Source organism: Meriones unguiculatus, assembly GCF_030254825.1.
Source record: "Meriones unguiculatus strain TT.TT164.6M chromosome Y unlocalized genomic scaffold, Bangor_MerUng_6.1 ChrY_unordered_Scaffold_25, whole genome shotgun sequence".
Classification (NCBI taxonomy): domain Eukaryota; kingdom Metazoa; phylum Chordata; class Mammalia; order Rodentia; family Muridae; genus Meriones; species Meriones unguiculatus.
In genome coordinates, this window is record NW_026843710.1 from 23,193,188 (window position 1) to 23,207,815 (window position 14,628).

Here is a 14,628-nt window from a genome sequence, read left to right on the forward strand (position 1 = left end):
GCACTGCACTCAGGGTCAGCTGCTTTTGACCCATAGAAGAGCATGTCTGATTGCATGCAGGTTGATGCCCTAGGTCCTTCCTCTGAGAAAAAGGTATCAGACGTGTCTGATGCTCTTTGGGTGGATGACACCTAAATGAACATCAGTACAAAGTCCCAATTTATTTCTAATATCAGAGATCAGAACTCTATTCTTTCCTGATGCGTCTAAAACAAAAAGGGGGAACTATAGAGAGCTGTGTAATGCCGCGCCTTAAAGATGAAGCTGGTTTCCGCCTTCCACCTTCCCGATGGTGAGATGGTGAGTGCTCTCTGTCAGGAACAACTCCACATTTGGCTAAGGCTGAGAATCTGGCTTGCTTCCGTGTATGTGGACCTCTCTGTATTGCCCATGTGGCACGCTGGGGTTTGCTACCCAGAGGCTATTTAAACTGTGGGCTGGCTTTCCTCAGGGTCAGATGATTGTTCAAGGTTCCTGAATAAAATGCATTGAAAAAATAAATAAATAAAAAAGAAAAAAAAGAAAAAGGAAAAAAAAAAGAAGAGTGTCATAAGTAGAAGAAATAAGCAGAACAATGCCCTGAGAATCAGAACACTTAGAAAGATGATACAGCTGGACTTCATGAGACCTGATAAGCTAGGGTCTGTTAGAAAGGCAGGGGTGACCTGAGAAAACCCCACATGGAAGGAAGGAAACATTACTGACTTGAGTCACACAATTGTTACCTGGAAAAGGTCTATCAAACCAGCATGTATGAGCTACCATCATTGAACTGGGTTCAAGCCTGGGCACAGAGAGTCAAAAGTCTGTATGCCAGAGAATTTGAAAATCTAAATGAAATGGTCAATTTTCTTAATTGATTCTACTTACCAAAGTTGGATCAAGAACACGTAAATCAATTAAATAGTCCTATACCTCCCAAGGAAATAGAAGTGGTCATCAAAAGTCTCTCACCCCCCCAAAAAAAAAGCCCAGGACCAGATAGTTTCAGCACAGAATTCTACCAGACCTTCAAAGAAGACCTAACACCAGTTTTTTTCAAACTATTCCACAAAATAGAAACAGAAGGAACACTAGAAACTCACTATATGAAGTTATAAAGTCATAGTCACCTTGGTACCTAAACCTCACAAAGACCCAACAAAGAAAGAGAATTTCAGGCCCATCTCTCTCATGAACATTGATGCAAACATACTCAACAAAATACTTGCAAACCGAATACAGGAACACATCAAAATATCATCCACTACGACCAAGTAGGCTTCATCCCAGGCATGAAACGGTGGTTCAATATATGAAAATCCATCAATGTGGTCCACCATATTAACAAACTGAAAGAAAAAGACCATATGATAATCTCCATAGATGCTGAAAAGGCATTGAAAAATCCAACATCCATTCCTGCTTAAGGTATTGGAGATCAGGGACACAAGGTACATATTTAAGCCTAGTAAAAGCAATATAAAGCAAGCCCATAGCCAACATCAAACTAAACAGAGCAATCACACTGAAATCAGGGACAAAGCAAGGCTGTCTACTTAATCCATATCTTTTTAACATAGTTCTTTCTGGAAGTCCTTGCTAGATCAATAAAACAGTTGAAGAAGATGAAGGGGATACAAATTGGAAAGGAAGAAGTCAAATTATCACTATTTGCAGATGATATGATAGTATACATGAATGATCCAAAAAATTCTACCAGAGAACTCTTACATCTGATAAACACCTTCAGCAAAGTGGCAGGATACAAAATTAGATCAAAGAAATCATTTGCTCTCCTGTATATAAAAGACAAAGGGCTGAGAACAAAATTAGGGAAACAAAACCCTTCACAAGAGCCACAAATGACATGAAGTACCTTGGTGTAACCCTAACCAAGCAAGTCAAAGACTTGTATGAAAAAAATTTCAAGACTCTGAAGAAAGAATTAGAAGATATCAGAAGATGGAAAGATCTCCCATGCTCTTGGCTTGGCAAGATTAACCTAATAAAAACGGCCATCTTACCAAAAGCAATCTACAGATTCAATGCAATTACCATCAAATTAAACACATTTACAGATTTAGAAAGAAAAATTCTCAAGTTCATATGGAATAACAAGAAACCAAGAAAACAAGAATTGCTAAAACAATCCTCTACAATAAAAGATCTTCTGGAGTTATCTCCATCCCTGATCTTAAGCTGTACTATATAGCAACAGTAGTAAAAACTACATGGTACTGGCATAGAAACAGAATGGTGGATCAATGGAACCAAACAGCAGATCCAGAAATAAACCCACACACTAATTTTGGCAAAGATGCCAAAACCATACAATGGAAAAAAGATAGCATCTTCAACAAATGGTGCTGGTCTAACTGGATGTCTGCATGTAGAAAAATGCAAATAGATCCATACTTATCACACTGCACAAAACTAAAGTCCAAGTGGATCAAAGACCTCAACCTAAATCCAAACATGTTATATTGGTTAGAAGAAAAATTGGGGAAGACTTTAGAACTCATTGGTACAGGAGACGACTTCCTTAACAGAACAACAACAGCACAGGCTCTGGGAACAATAATCAGTAAATAGGACCTCATGAAACTGAAAAGCTTCTGTAAACCAAAGGACACTGTCATCCAAACAAAGCTAATGCCTACAGATTGGGAAAGAATCTTCAACAACCCTTTATCTGACATAGGGCTAATATGCAGTATTTATAAAGAGCTAAAGAAGTTGAACAACAGCAAAACAAGTAATCCAGTTAAAAAAAATGGGGAACAGAGCTAAACAGAGAATTATCTGTAGAGGAATATAGAATGGCAGAGAAAAACTTAAAGAAATGCTCAACGCCATTAGCCATTAGGGAAATGCATATCAAAATGACCCTGAGATTTCACCTTACACCCATGAGAATGGCCAAGATGAAAAACTGAAGTGACAACACATGCTGGAGAGGTTGTGGAGAAAGGGGAACACTCCTCCACTGCTGGTGAGAATGTACAATTGTTCAACCACTCTATAAATCAATCTGGCCCTTTCTCAGACAATTAGGAATCACACATCCTCAAGATCCATGCAAAACACTCCTAGGCATATATTCAAAAGACTCTCAAGTACACAATAAGGACATTTCTTCAACCATGTTTGTAGCACCTCTATTTGTAATAGCCAGAACATAGAAACAGCGCAGATTCCCCTCAACTGAGGAATGGATGCAGTAGTTGTGGTACAGAATGGGGTATTACTCTGCAATGAAAAATAAGGAAATCATGAAATTTTCAGGTAAATGGTGGGACCTGGAAAGGATCATTCTGAGCGAGCTGTCCCAGAAGCAGAAAGACATACACAGTATATACTCAGTCATATAGATATGTAATATAGGAGAAACCTACTAAAATCTGTACATCTAAATAAACTAATCAAGAGAAAGGACAGTGACTAAAATTCTCAATCCCCATCCCAAAAGGCAAAGAGGAAGGACATCAGCAGAATAAACCAGGAAATAAGCTAGGAACCTGCCACAGAGGGCTTCTGAAAGGCTCTTCCCTGCAGACTATGAAAGCAGACTCTGAGACTTATGGCCAACTGTTGGGCAGTGTGCATGTAATCTTATGTAAGAAGTGGAAAATAGTGAGATCTGGAGAGGACAGGAACTCCACAAGAAGAGCAACAGAACCAGAAAATTTGACCACAGGGTTCTTCCCAGATACTCAGATTCCAACCAATTACCATGCATGAAGATATCCTAGAACCCATGAACAGATGTAGCCCATTGCAGTTTAATGTCCAAGTAGGTTATATAGTAATGGGAAAAGGGACTGCCTCTGACATAGTCTGAATGCCCTGCTCTTTGATCACCTCCCCCTCACATGAAAGCAGCCTTACCAGGCCACAGAAGATGACAATACAGCCATTCCTGATGAGATCTGATAGATTAAGATCAGAAGGAAAGATAGGAGGACCTCCTCTATCAGTGGACTTGGGGAGGGGTATGCATGGAGAAGGGGAAGGGAAGGTCGGATCAGGAGGGGAGTAGGGAGGGGCTTATGAGGGGATACAAAGTGAATAAACTGTAATTAATAAAAAAAATTTAAAAAATATGTTATAGGCAAATGGATGGAACCAGGAAAAATCATCCTGTTTGAAGTAAATAAATTACAGAAAGACAAATATGGTATGTATTTACACATTTTGAGGTTTCCTAATAGTGGGGTATAAAGTTTCAATAAACCATCTATTGGGACCAAAACAGTCTTCCAGTAGGGGAATTGAGTGGCAGTTAATTGACTTGTTGTGCCAGGTCATCCTTTGGAAATTTTCAAACAACCCAGACTGTAGTTATTAAAATATGTTCCTCTCTGCCCTCTACTGATAGATTAGTACCATGTTCTATTCACAGAGATACTTCCTTCTGCATTAAATAGAATTGCATACAGAGAACCACAGTCCAATATTATGCACAGAGAGACCTAAAACAGACAGCTCTAAATGGGATTTCCCTTTGAAATTCTCCCTGCCCTCAGAGTTCTAGAAAGCCTGCAGAAGAGTATATACTGGGTGCATCTTTCTGCTTATGTGATAGCTCAGTCAGGATGATCCTTTCCAGTTCCCACCATTTGTCTGCACATTTCATGATTTCCTTGTTTTTAGTGATGAGCAATATTCCATTGTGTAGATGTACCATGATTTCTGTATCCATTTTTTAGTTGGCAGGCATCAGAGTTGTTTCCAAACTAAGGATTGTTTACAAATAAAGCTTTTTCAATCATGGTTGAACAAATGTCTTTGTTGTATACTTTAGCCATTTTTGGATATATGCCTAGGTGGGGTATAGCTGGATCATTAGAAATTGCTATTTCTAGTTGTCTGATAAAATGCCAAATTGATTTTCAGAGTGGTTGTATAAGTTCACATTCCCCCTATCAGGGGAGGAAAGATCCCCTTTCTCCACAACCTCTCCAGCATGTTGTCACTTGAGTTTTTGATCTTCCGCATTCTGATGGGTGTAAGGTGAAATATCAAGGTCGTTTTGATATGCAATTCCCTGATGGCTGATGATGTTGAACATTTCAGTGTTTCTCTTCCACTAGATATTCCTCTATTGAGAATTCTCTGTTTATCTCTGTTCCCAATTTTAAACTGGATGGCGTCATTTGTTGGTTTTTAACTTATTTAGGTCTTTATATATGATACATATTAGCCCTCTGTCAAAGAGAGACTCGGTGAAGATTCTTTCCCAATCTGTAGGCCTTCGTTTTTGTTGTTGTGGTGGTGGTGGGTTTTTTTTTTTTTTTGTTGTTGTTGTTGTTGTTTTATGACAGTGTCCTTTGCTTTTCAATTACATGAGGTTCCATTTACTGATTGATGTTCTAAGAGCCTGTGCTGTTGGTTTTCTGTTCAGGAAGTTGTCTCCTGTGCCAATGAGTTTAAGGTTCTTTTCCACTTTTTCTTCTAACTGATTTAATATGTTGGTGTTATGTTTAGGGCTTTGATCTACTTGGACTTTACTTTCATGCAGGGTGAGAGTATGGATCTATTTGCCTTTTTCTACATGTAGACATCCAGTTAGAACAGCACCATTTGTTGAAATGCTATCTTTTTTTTTCTTTCTCATTATCGTTTTGGCATCTTTGTCAAAACACAGGTGTCCATAACTGTATGGGTTTATTTCTATGTCTTCTATTAGATGCCATTGATCCACCATTCTGTTTCTATGCCAATACCATGAAGTTTTTATTACTGTTGCTTTATATCACAGCTTGAGATCAGAGATGGGGATACCTCAAGAAGACCTTTTATTGTGGATGATTCCTTTAGCAATTTTGGGTTTCTTGTTTTTCCAAATGAAGTTGAGAATTTTCTTTCAAGGTCTGTAAAGAATTCTGTTGGCAATTAGATAGGAATTGCATTGAATCTGTAGATTGCTTTTGGTAAGAAAGCCATTTTTACATTGATATCCCTGCCAATCCATGACCATGAGAGATTATTTAATCTTCTGATATGTTCCTCTAATTCTTTCATCAGAGACTTGAATTATTTTTTCATACAAGTCTTTTACTTGCATGGTTAGGGTCACCCCACGGTGCTTTATGAATTTGACCGAATACAAGAACACATCAAATATATCATCCACTATGACCAAGCAGGCTTCAACCCAGGTATGCAGGGGCAGTTCAATATACAAAAAACATCAATGACATCTACTGTATTAACAACCTGAAAGGAAAAAAAAAAACAAACAAAAAACAAACAAACAAAAAAAAAACATGATAAACTCCTTAGATGCTGAAAAAGCATTTTACAAAATCCAACACCCATTTATGTTTAAAGTATTGGAGAAATCAGGGATACAAGACACATATCTACATATAGTAAAGGCAATATACATCAATCATATAGAAAACATCACAATAAACTGAGAGAAGCTTAATGCAATTCCACTAAAATCAGGGACAAGGCAAGACTGCCCAGCCTCTCCATATCTCTTCAATATAGTTCTGGAATTCCTTGTTAATACAATAAGAAATTTGATCAAGATAGAGGGAATAGAAATCAGAAAGTAAGGAGTCAAAGTATCATTATTTGCATATGATATTATATGATACCTGAGTGACCCCAAAAATTCTACCAGGGATTACTATAGCTAATAAAGACTGTAAGCAAAGTTGCTGGATACAAATTTAACTCAAAATTAATCAGTAGCCCCTCTGTATACAAAATATAATAATGCTCATAGTAGAGGACAATGCAGCCACTTTTGATGTGAACTGATAGACTAAGATCAGAAAGGAGAGAACCTCTCCTATCAGCGGACTTGGGGAGTGGCATACATGCAGAGGGAGGAGGGAGGATGGGATTGGAAGGGTAGCATGGAGGGGCTTATGGGGGGATGCAGAATGAATAAAGTGTAATTGATGAAAAATGTTTAAAAAAACGTAAAAAGAAGAAAAAAGAAAAAAATTAAATTAAATATAAAAGAAAAAAAATGCTGAGAAAGAAATTAGGGAAATAAACAAGGCCATACATTGTAACACTTCCCAGTCATTTCTTCAATGAGGAATAAACATGAATATAGATGAGCTTCAAGGGGACATTACAATTAAGGAAGTGGAAGAAGATGGAGGGTCTTGTAGGATCAAAGAAAATAGTCATCCAGATAGTTTGTCATTTAATACAATGATGAAGTCCCAGCTACTTCCAAATTCTGAATAACAGGGGTGACAATCTCTCTTGGGGAAAATGTGGAATATTTCCATAATCTAGTATTATTCAGCTAAGAAAATGACATCATGATATTTTCAGGCACATGGATGGAAGCAGGAAAAATCATCCTGGGTGAAGTACCTAAAATTCAGAAAGACAAATATGATATGTATTCACTTATTAGGAGGTCTTCAAATAGTGGGGTATAAAGTACCAACAGGCCATCTATTGTGAACAAACAAGTCTTCTGCTAGGGGGATTGGATGGCAGTGAATTGAGTTATTGGGCTAGGGCATCCTACAGAAATTTTCAAGAAACCCAGGCTGTGTTTATTAAGGTATGTTGCTCTCTGCCCTCAACTGATTTATCGGAGTCATGTTCTTAGAACCACAGTGATGCTTCCTTCTGCATAAAATGGGAGTGCATACAAAGACCCACAGTCTGATATTACGCAGAGAGAGAGACCTTAAATGGGATTTCCTGATGGAATTTTTCTTCTCCTCAGAGACCTGGGAAGTCTACAAGAGAGTATGCAGTAAGAGTATGGGTCATGAGTATAAAGAATTGAGGACACAAGGAGAGCAATGCCTTGAAAATCATTTCTCAGAGAAAGATGATGTAGCTAGTCTTGATGAGAATTGATAAGCTAGGGTTAGATAGAAGGGGGAGGAGGACCTCCCCGATCACTGAAATTTTACAAAGGGCATAGGGATAGGAGAAGGAGTGTGGGAGGGACTGGAAAGTGAAGAAGGAGGGAGGAGCAGAGGGGATACAAATTGAACAAATCACAAAAAATAAATACATAAGAAAAAAATGTGATCAAGATGATGACAGGTAGAGCTGTTCAGGACTGAAGTTTTCTTCTTGGGGGTGGTCCCAGGTTGCAGCATGGATGAACTCAGTTTTCTTTAAGGGACTTGGCACTGAGACTCTGATCATGTTCCAATGAGTATATGAACAACACATACTTAAACGGATGTGTTTTAAAGAAAAACAAATTTTTAGTGTGACACATAGGTAGAAATTTGAACATGGGAGCAATGGAATAGAAACATAATGTATGTTACATGAAATTCCCACATAATCAATAAAAATAATATGTTGACACATTTTACAATAGCTTTTAACTAAAAGCTTCTCTGCTATAGAAGGGCAGAGTTTGACTTTGTAAGGCATGCTTTCCAGAAACCCATTATGTAGCTGAGAATCCTAGCTACGAACTAGTGTTTACCAAGCTACCTCAGACCCCATGAGCTCACATTCCACCTCTGAGCAAGCAGACCTGGAACTAACACTACATTCAGAGTGTTTGGGGATCCACAGAGCTTCTCTTGTGTCATAGGTATAATACAGGGACCCATTTCTCTGTCCTAAAGGACTTTTTTTTTTATCTATAAATCCCAGGACCAGGAGGAATGCACACTGAATATTGAGTAGGATAAAGCTGTCAATCCCCTCAGGTCAGACAAGGCAACCCTGCTCATAGAGGGTTGGCAACACTATTGTGGAACTGCACCATCTGTCAAATTGTTTATTGTCCCACTATTCTCTATTCATATATACTGATCATTTGCTGTTTCATCCAAACCAGTGCCAAGAATTGTCTGTTTTTCCTTCTATTTTCCCTGCTCTTAAAGACTCAATAACCGGAGAGGGCAAGATGGCAGCGCCAGGAGGACTCTCATTCTGAGCAGCAGCAGCAGGATCAGCACAGTGACCAGTAATCAGAACTCACTGCCATAAAACAAAGTCATTGTGTTTCCCAGGTGAGAGGATACCCCATGGTGGGGGATTCAATCAGCTTTTAACTCACCCAGCTAAACCACAGAAGAGATCCAGGTTCCGCCAGACGCGTGGCTGCCGGCCACTAGCCCCAGCCCCAGCCCAGAACCACAAGCCAGTGTCTCTGGTCATGGTCCCAGACTGAACCATGCAAACCACGGTCTATCAGAGACTGGAATTTTCAGTCGAGAGATAACCCCAGGGTACAGGAAATGATTGGGACCGGCCTTAGGTCACCCAGACATCCCCTGGAAAAAACTTGGGTTCCACGGGCACCCCAGGAGCCAGCCCGGAGCCAGAACCGGGGACCCAGGCTCCAGCACAGAGCCCTGCCTGCCTGTGCGCCTGACTTGCTGCCTGAGATAGAACTGTGGGCACCAGGACACCAGCGAATGAGTTTCACTGTCTGGTGCAAACACACAGGGAGGGAAACGGCTGGTTTGATCTCAGAGCACTCAGCCGACACCCCCAGCCTGAAAAGGTACCCGGAAAATTTCCCAGCTTAGGGAGGCACCTAGGCTCCCAAAGGCCGCAAAGGCAGACACAGGCAGTTTCTGCGCACCACACAGCTTGCAGAGACTGAGATGCCATCATTCAGCTGTGCTCCAGGCACAGGCAGTTTCTGTGGCCAGCCAGCTGGCAGACACTGAGCAGTGCGCACCAGGGCAAAAAAAAAAGACATTGGGAGTCCATGTCTCCAGAGAATCCACAGGGAAGGAAGGAAACTGTAATGACTTAAATCACCCAATCCTTCCCTAGAAAAAGTCTAGCAGACCAGTGGGACTGAGGAGCCAACACTCAGCTGTGCTCCAGACACAGGCACAAACAGTTGCTGTGCCCCTGAGGTCCAACTGGATCACAGCAGCTGATCATTAAATTTACAACAAGAAACCCAGAAACAGGGCAGCTGCCCTCAGGACATCCCTGGGTGAGAGGAGAACCCTCTCAACTAAAAAAGACCACAGTTACCACTCAGGTCTATATCCCTGAGGTGAGCAACTCCTGAAAAAACACCAGCCATCCAGGGACAATACCCAAAAAGCTGAGAAGATATCCTTCAGGAAAAAGCAGCTTTCTGCAAAGGGGATTCTCTCCACCACAGGATCCCCAGGAACCACCAGAAAATAACCCCAAACACCTAAGATAGCACAATGGGTAGAGGCCAGTGTAAAACTCAAGCAACAAAAGAGAGCAATATGGCATCTCGAGAACCCAGTTACCCAGGGGCAAGTAGCCCTGGACACGCCAGGATAACTGAAATCCAAGAAGATGACCTAACAACTATGCTCATGAAGATGATAACAGAGGAAACAAGTAAGATACATACAGACATAGGGGAAGATAAACTCAAACAGAATATTGCCATCTGTAAAGAAATAGAGGAAACTGCAGCCAAACAGTTTATGGCCCTTAGAAAGAAAATGCTCAGAGCACTGAATGAAATAAAAGAAACAGAGTTGAAGGAACTAAAAGAAAAACAGGAAAATACAATCAGACAGGTGAAGGAAGTAAACAAAACAACTCAAGACCTGAAGATAGAATTGGAAAAATTAAAGAAAACACAAATGGAAGAAATAATGGAAAGGAAGAATCTAGGAAAAAAAACAGGAACTACAGAGGTAAGCATAACCAATAGACTACAAGAGATGGAAGAAAGGATCTCAGGTATAGAAGATACAATGGAAGAAATCGATGTATCTGTCAAAGAAAATGTTAAATCTAAAAAATTTCTGACACAGACCGTCCAAGAAACCCAAGACAATATGAAAAGACAATACCTAAGAATAACAGGTATAGAGGAAAAAGAAGACTCCCTTCTCCAAGGCACAGAAAATATTTTCGACAAAATCATTGAAGAAAATTTCCCCAAGCTAAAGGAGAGGCCAATTAGAATACATGAGGTCTAGAGAACACCCAACAAATTTGACCAGAAAAGAAAATCCTCCCACCACATAATCAAAACAGTAAGTATACAGAACAAAGAAAAAATACTAAAAGCTGCAAGAGAAAAAGGCCAAGTAACATATAATGGCAAACCCATTAGAATCACACCTGACTTCTCAACAGAGACTATGAAAGTCAGAAGGGCCTGGACGGATATCATGCAGACCCTAAGAGAACACAGATGTCAGCCCAGGCTATTATACCCTGCAAAACTCTCAGTCCTCATAGATGGAGAAAACAAGATATTCAATGACAAGAACAAATTTCAACAATACCTACGAACAAATCCAGCATTACAGAAGACACGAGAAGGGAAAATACAACCCAGGAAAACTAGCTACATTCAAGAAAACACAGGAAATAAATAACCCCACTTCAGTAAAACAAAATGCCACCAAGCACACAACCTGATGACCATAGCCAACATCAAAATCAAGGGATCTAACAGCCACTGGTCATTAATCTCTCTCAACGTCAATGGACTCAACTCTCCAATAAAAAGACACAGATTAACAGACTGGATACATAATCTAAACCCAGCAATCTGTTGCATACAAGAAACACACCTAAGACACAAAGATAGACATTACCTGAGGGTAAAGGGTTGGAAGACGACTTTCCAAGCAAACGGATCCAAGAAGCAAGCAAGAGTAGCCATTCTAATAACTGATAAAATAGACTTTCAATGAAAATTAATAAAAAGAGATCAGGAAGGACACTTCATACTCATCAAGGGAAAATTCCACCAGGAAGACATCACAATCCTGAACATCTATGCCCCAAATACAAGGGCACCCACATTTGTGAAAGAAACATTGATAAAATTTAAAGCACATAATAGATCCCCACACATTAATAGAGGGAGACTTCAACACCCCACTCTCAACAAAGGACAGGTCAACAAAACAGAAATTAAACAAAGAAACAATGTCCCTGACAGAGGTCATGAATCAAAAGGACCTAATAGACATTTACAGAACTTTACATCCAAACACAAAAGAATTTACCTTCTTCTCAGCACCTCATGGAACCTTCTCCTAAATAGACCATATATTGGGTCACAAAGCAAGCCTCAACAGATACAAGAAGATTGAAATAATACCTTGTATCTTGTCTGACCACCATGGAATAAATCTGGACCTCAACAATAACAGAAATAGCAAAAAGCCTACACACACATGGAAACTGAACAACTTGTTACTAAATGACAACTGGGTCAGGGAAGAAATTAAGAAAGAAATTAAAGTCTTTTTAGAAATCAATGAAAATGAAGACACAACATACCCGAACTTGTGGGACACAATGAAAGCAGTGCTAAGAGGAAAGTTCATAGCACTAAGTGCCTTCAAGAAGATATTCAAGACAACTCATTCAAGCACCTTAATGGCTCACTTAAAAACCCTAGAAAAACAAGAAGCACACACAACAAGAAGGAGTAGACGGCTGGAAATAATCACTCAGGACTGAAATCAATCAATTGAAAAAAAATAAAACAATTCAAAGAATCAAAGAAACCAAGAGCTGGTTCTTTGAGAAAATCAACAAGATCGATAAACCCTTAGCCAAGCTAACTAAAAGGCAGAGATACCACCCAAATCAACAAAATCAGAAATGAAAAGGGGGATATAACTACAGACACTGAGGAAATCCAAACAATCATTAGGACTTACTTCAAAAGTCTATATGCCACAAAATTTGAAAATCTAAATGAAATGGATAATTTTCTTGATCGATTTGACTTACCAAAGCTGAATCAGGACCAGGTAAATCAACTAAATAGTCCTATATCCCCCAAACAAATAGAAGCGGTCATCAAAGGTCTCCCATCCAAAAAAAGCCCAGGACCAGATGGCTTCAGCACAGAATCCAACCAGACCTTTAAAGAAGAACTAACACCAATTCTTTTCAAATTGTTCCACAAAATAGAAAAAGAAGGAACATTACCAAACTCATTCTATGAAGCCACAGTCACCTTGGTACCTAAACCTCACAAAGACTCAACAAAAAAAAGAGAATTTCAGGCCTATCTCCCTTATGAACATTGATGCAAAAATACTTAATAAAATACTTGCAAACCGAATCCAAGAACACATCAAAGATATTATCCACTATGACCAAGTAGGCTTCATCCCAGGTATGCAGGGGTGGTTCAATATACGGAAATCCATCAATGTGATCCACGATATTAACAAACTGAAAGAAAAAAACCACATGATAATCTCCCTAGATGCTGAAAAAGCATTTGACAAAATCCAACATCCATTCATGTTTAAAGTATTTGAGAGATCAGGGATACAAGGCACATATCTAAACATAGTAAAAGCGATATACAGCAAGCCTATAGCCAACATCAAACTAAATTGAGAGCAACTTAAAGCAATCCCACTAAAATCAGGGCCAAGATAAGGCTGCCCACTCTCTTCTTATCTCTTCAACATAGTGCTGGAAGACCTTGCTAGAGCAATAAGACAGTTGAAGAAGATCAAGGGGATACAAATTGGAAATGAAGAAGTCAAATTATCACTATTTGCAGATGATATGATAGTATATGTGAGTGGCCCCAAAAACTCTACAAGGGAATTCATACAGATGATAAACACCTTCAGCAAAGTGGCCGGATACAAAATTAACTCAAAAAAAAAAAAAAAATGAGTAGCCCTCCAGTATACACAAGACAAAAGGGCTGAGAAAGAAATTAGGGAAACAACACCCTTCACAATAGCCACAAATGACATAAGGTACCTCAGTGTAACCCTAACCAAGGAAGTCAAAGACTTGTGTGAAAAAAGTTTCAAATCTCTGAAGAAAGAATTAGAAGATATGAGAAGATAGAAAGATCTCCCATGCTCATGGCTTGGCAAGATTAACATAGTAACAATGGCCATCCTACCAAAAGCAATCTACAGATTCAACGCAATTCCCATCAAATTACCAACACAATTCTTTACAGACCTGGAAAGAAAAATTCTCAAATTCACATGGAATAACAAGAAACCCAGAATTGCTAAAACAATCCTCTACAATAAAAGATCTTCTGGAGGTATCTTCATGCCTGATCTTAAGTTGTACTATAGAGCAACAGTTTTAAAAACTGCATGGTATTGGCATAGAAACAGAATGGTGGATCAATGGAACCGAACAGAGGACCCAGAAATAAACCCACACACTTATGGACACTTGATCTTTGACAAAGACGCCAAAACCATACAATGGAAAAAAGATAGCATCTTCAACAAATGGTGCTGGTCCAACTGGATGTCTACATGTAGAAAAATAAAAATAGATCCATACTTATCACCCTGCACAAAACTGAAGTCCAAGTGGATAAAAGACCTCAACATAAAACCAGACACATTAAATCGGCTTCAAAAAAAAAAAAAAAAAAGGGAAATACCCTAGAACTCATTTGTACAGGAGAAAACTTCCTGAAAATAACACCAACAGCACAGGCTCTAAGAGCAACAATCAATAAATGGGACCTTATGGAACTGAAGAACTTCTGCAAAGCAAAGGACACCGTCACCAAAACAAAGCAACCGCCTACAGATTGGGAAAGAATCTTCACCAACCCTTTATCTGAAATAGGGCTAAGATCCAGTATATATAAAGAACTAAAGAAGCTGAAAAGCAGCAAAACAAGTAATCCACTTAAACAATGGGGAACAGAGTGAAACAGAATTCTCTGTAGAGGAATATCGAATGGCAGAGAAGCAC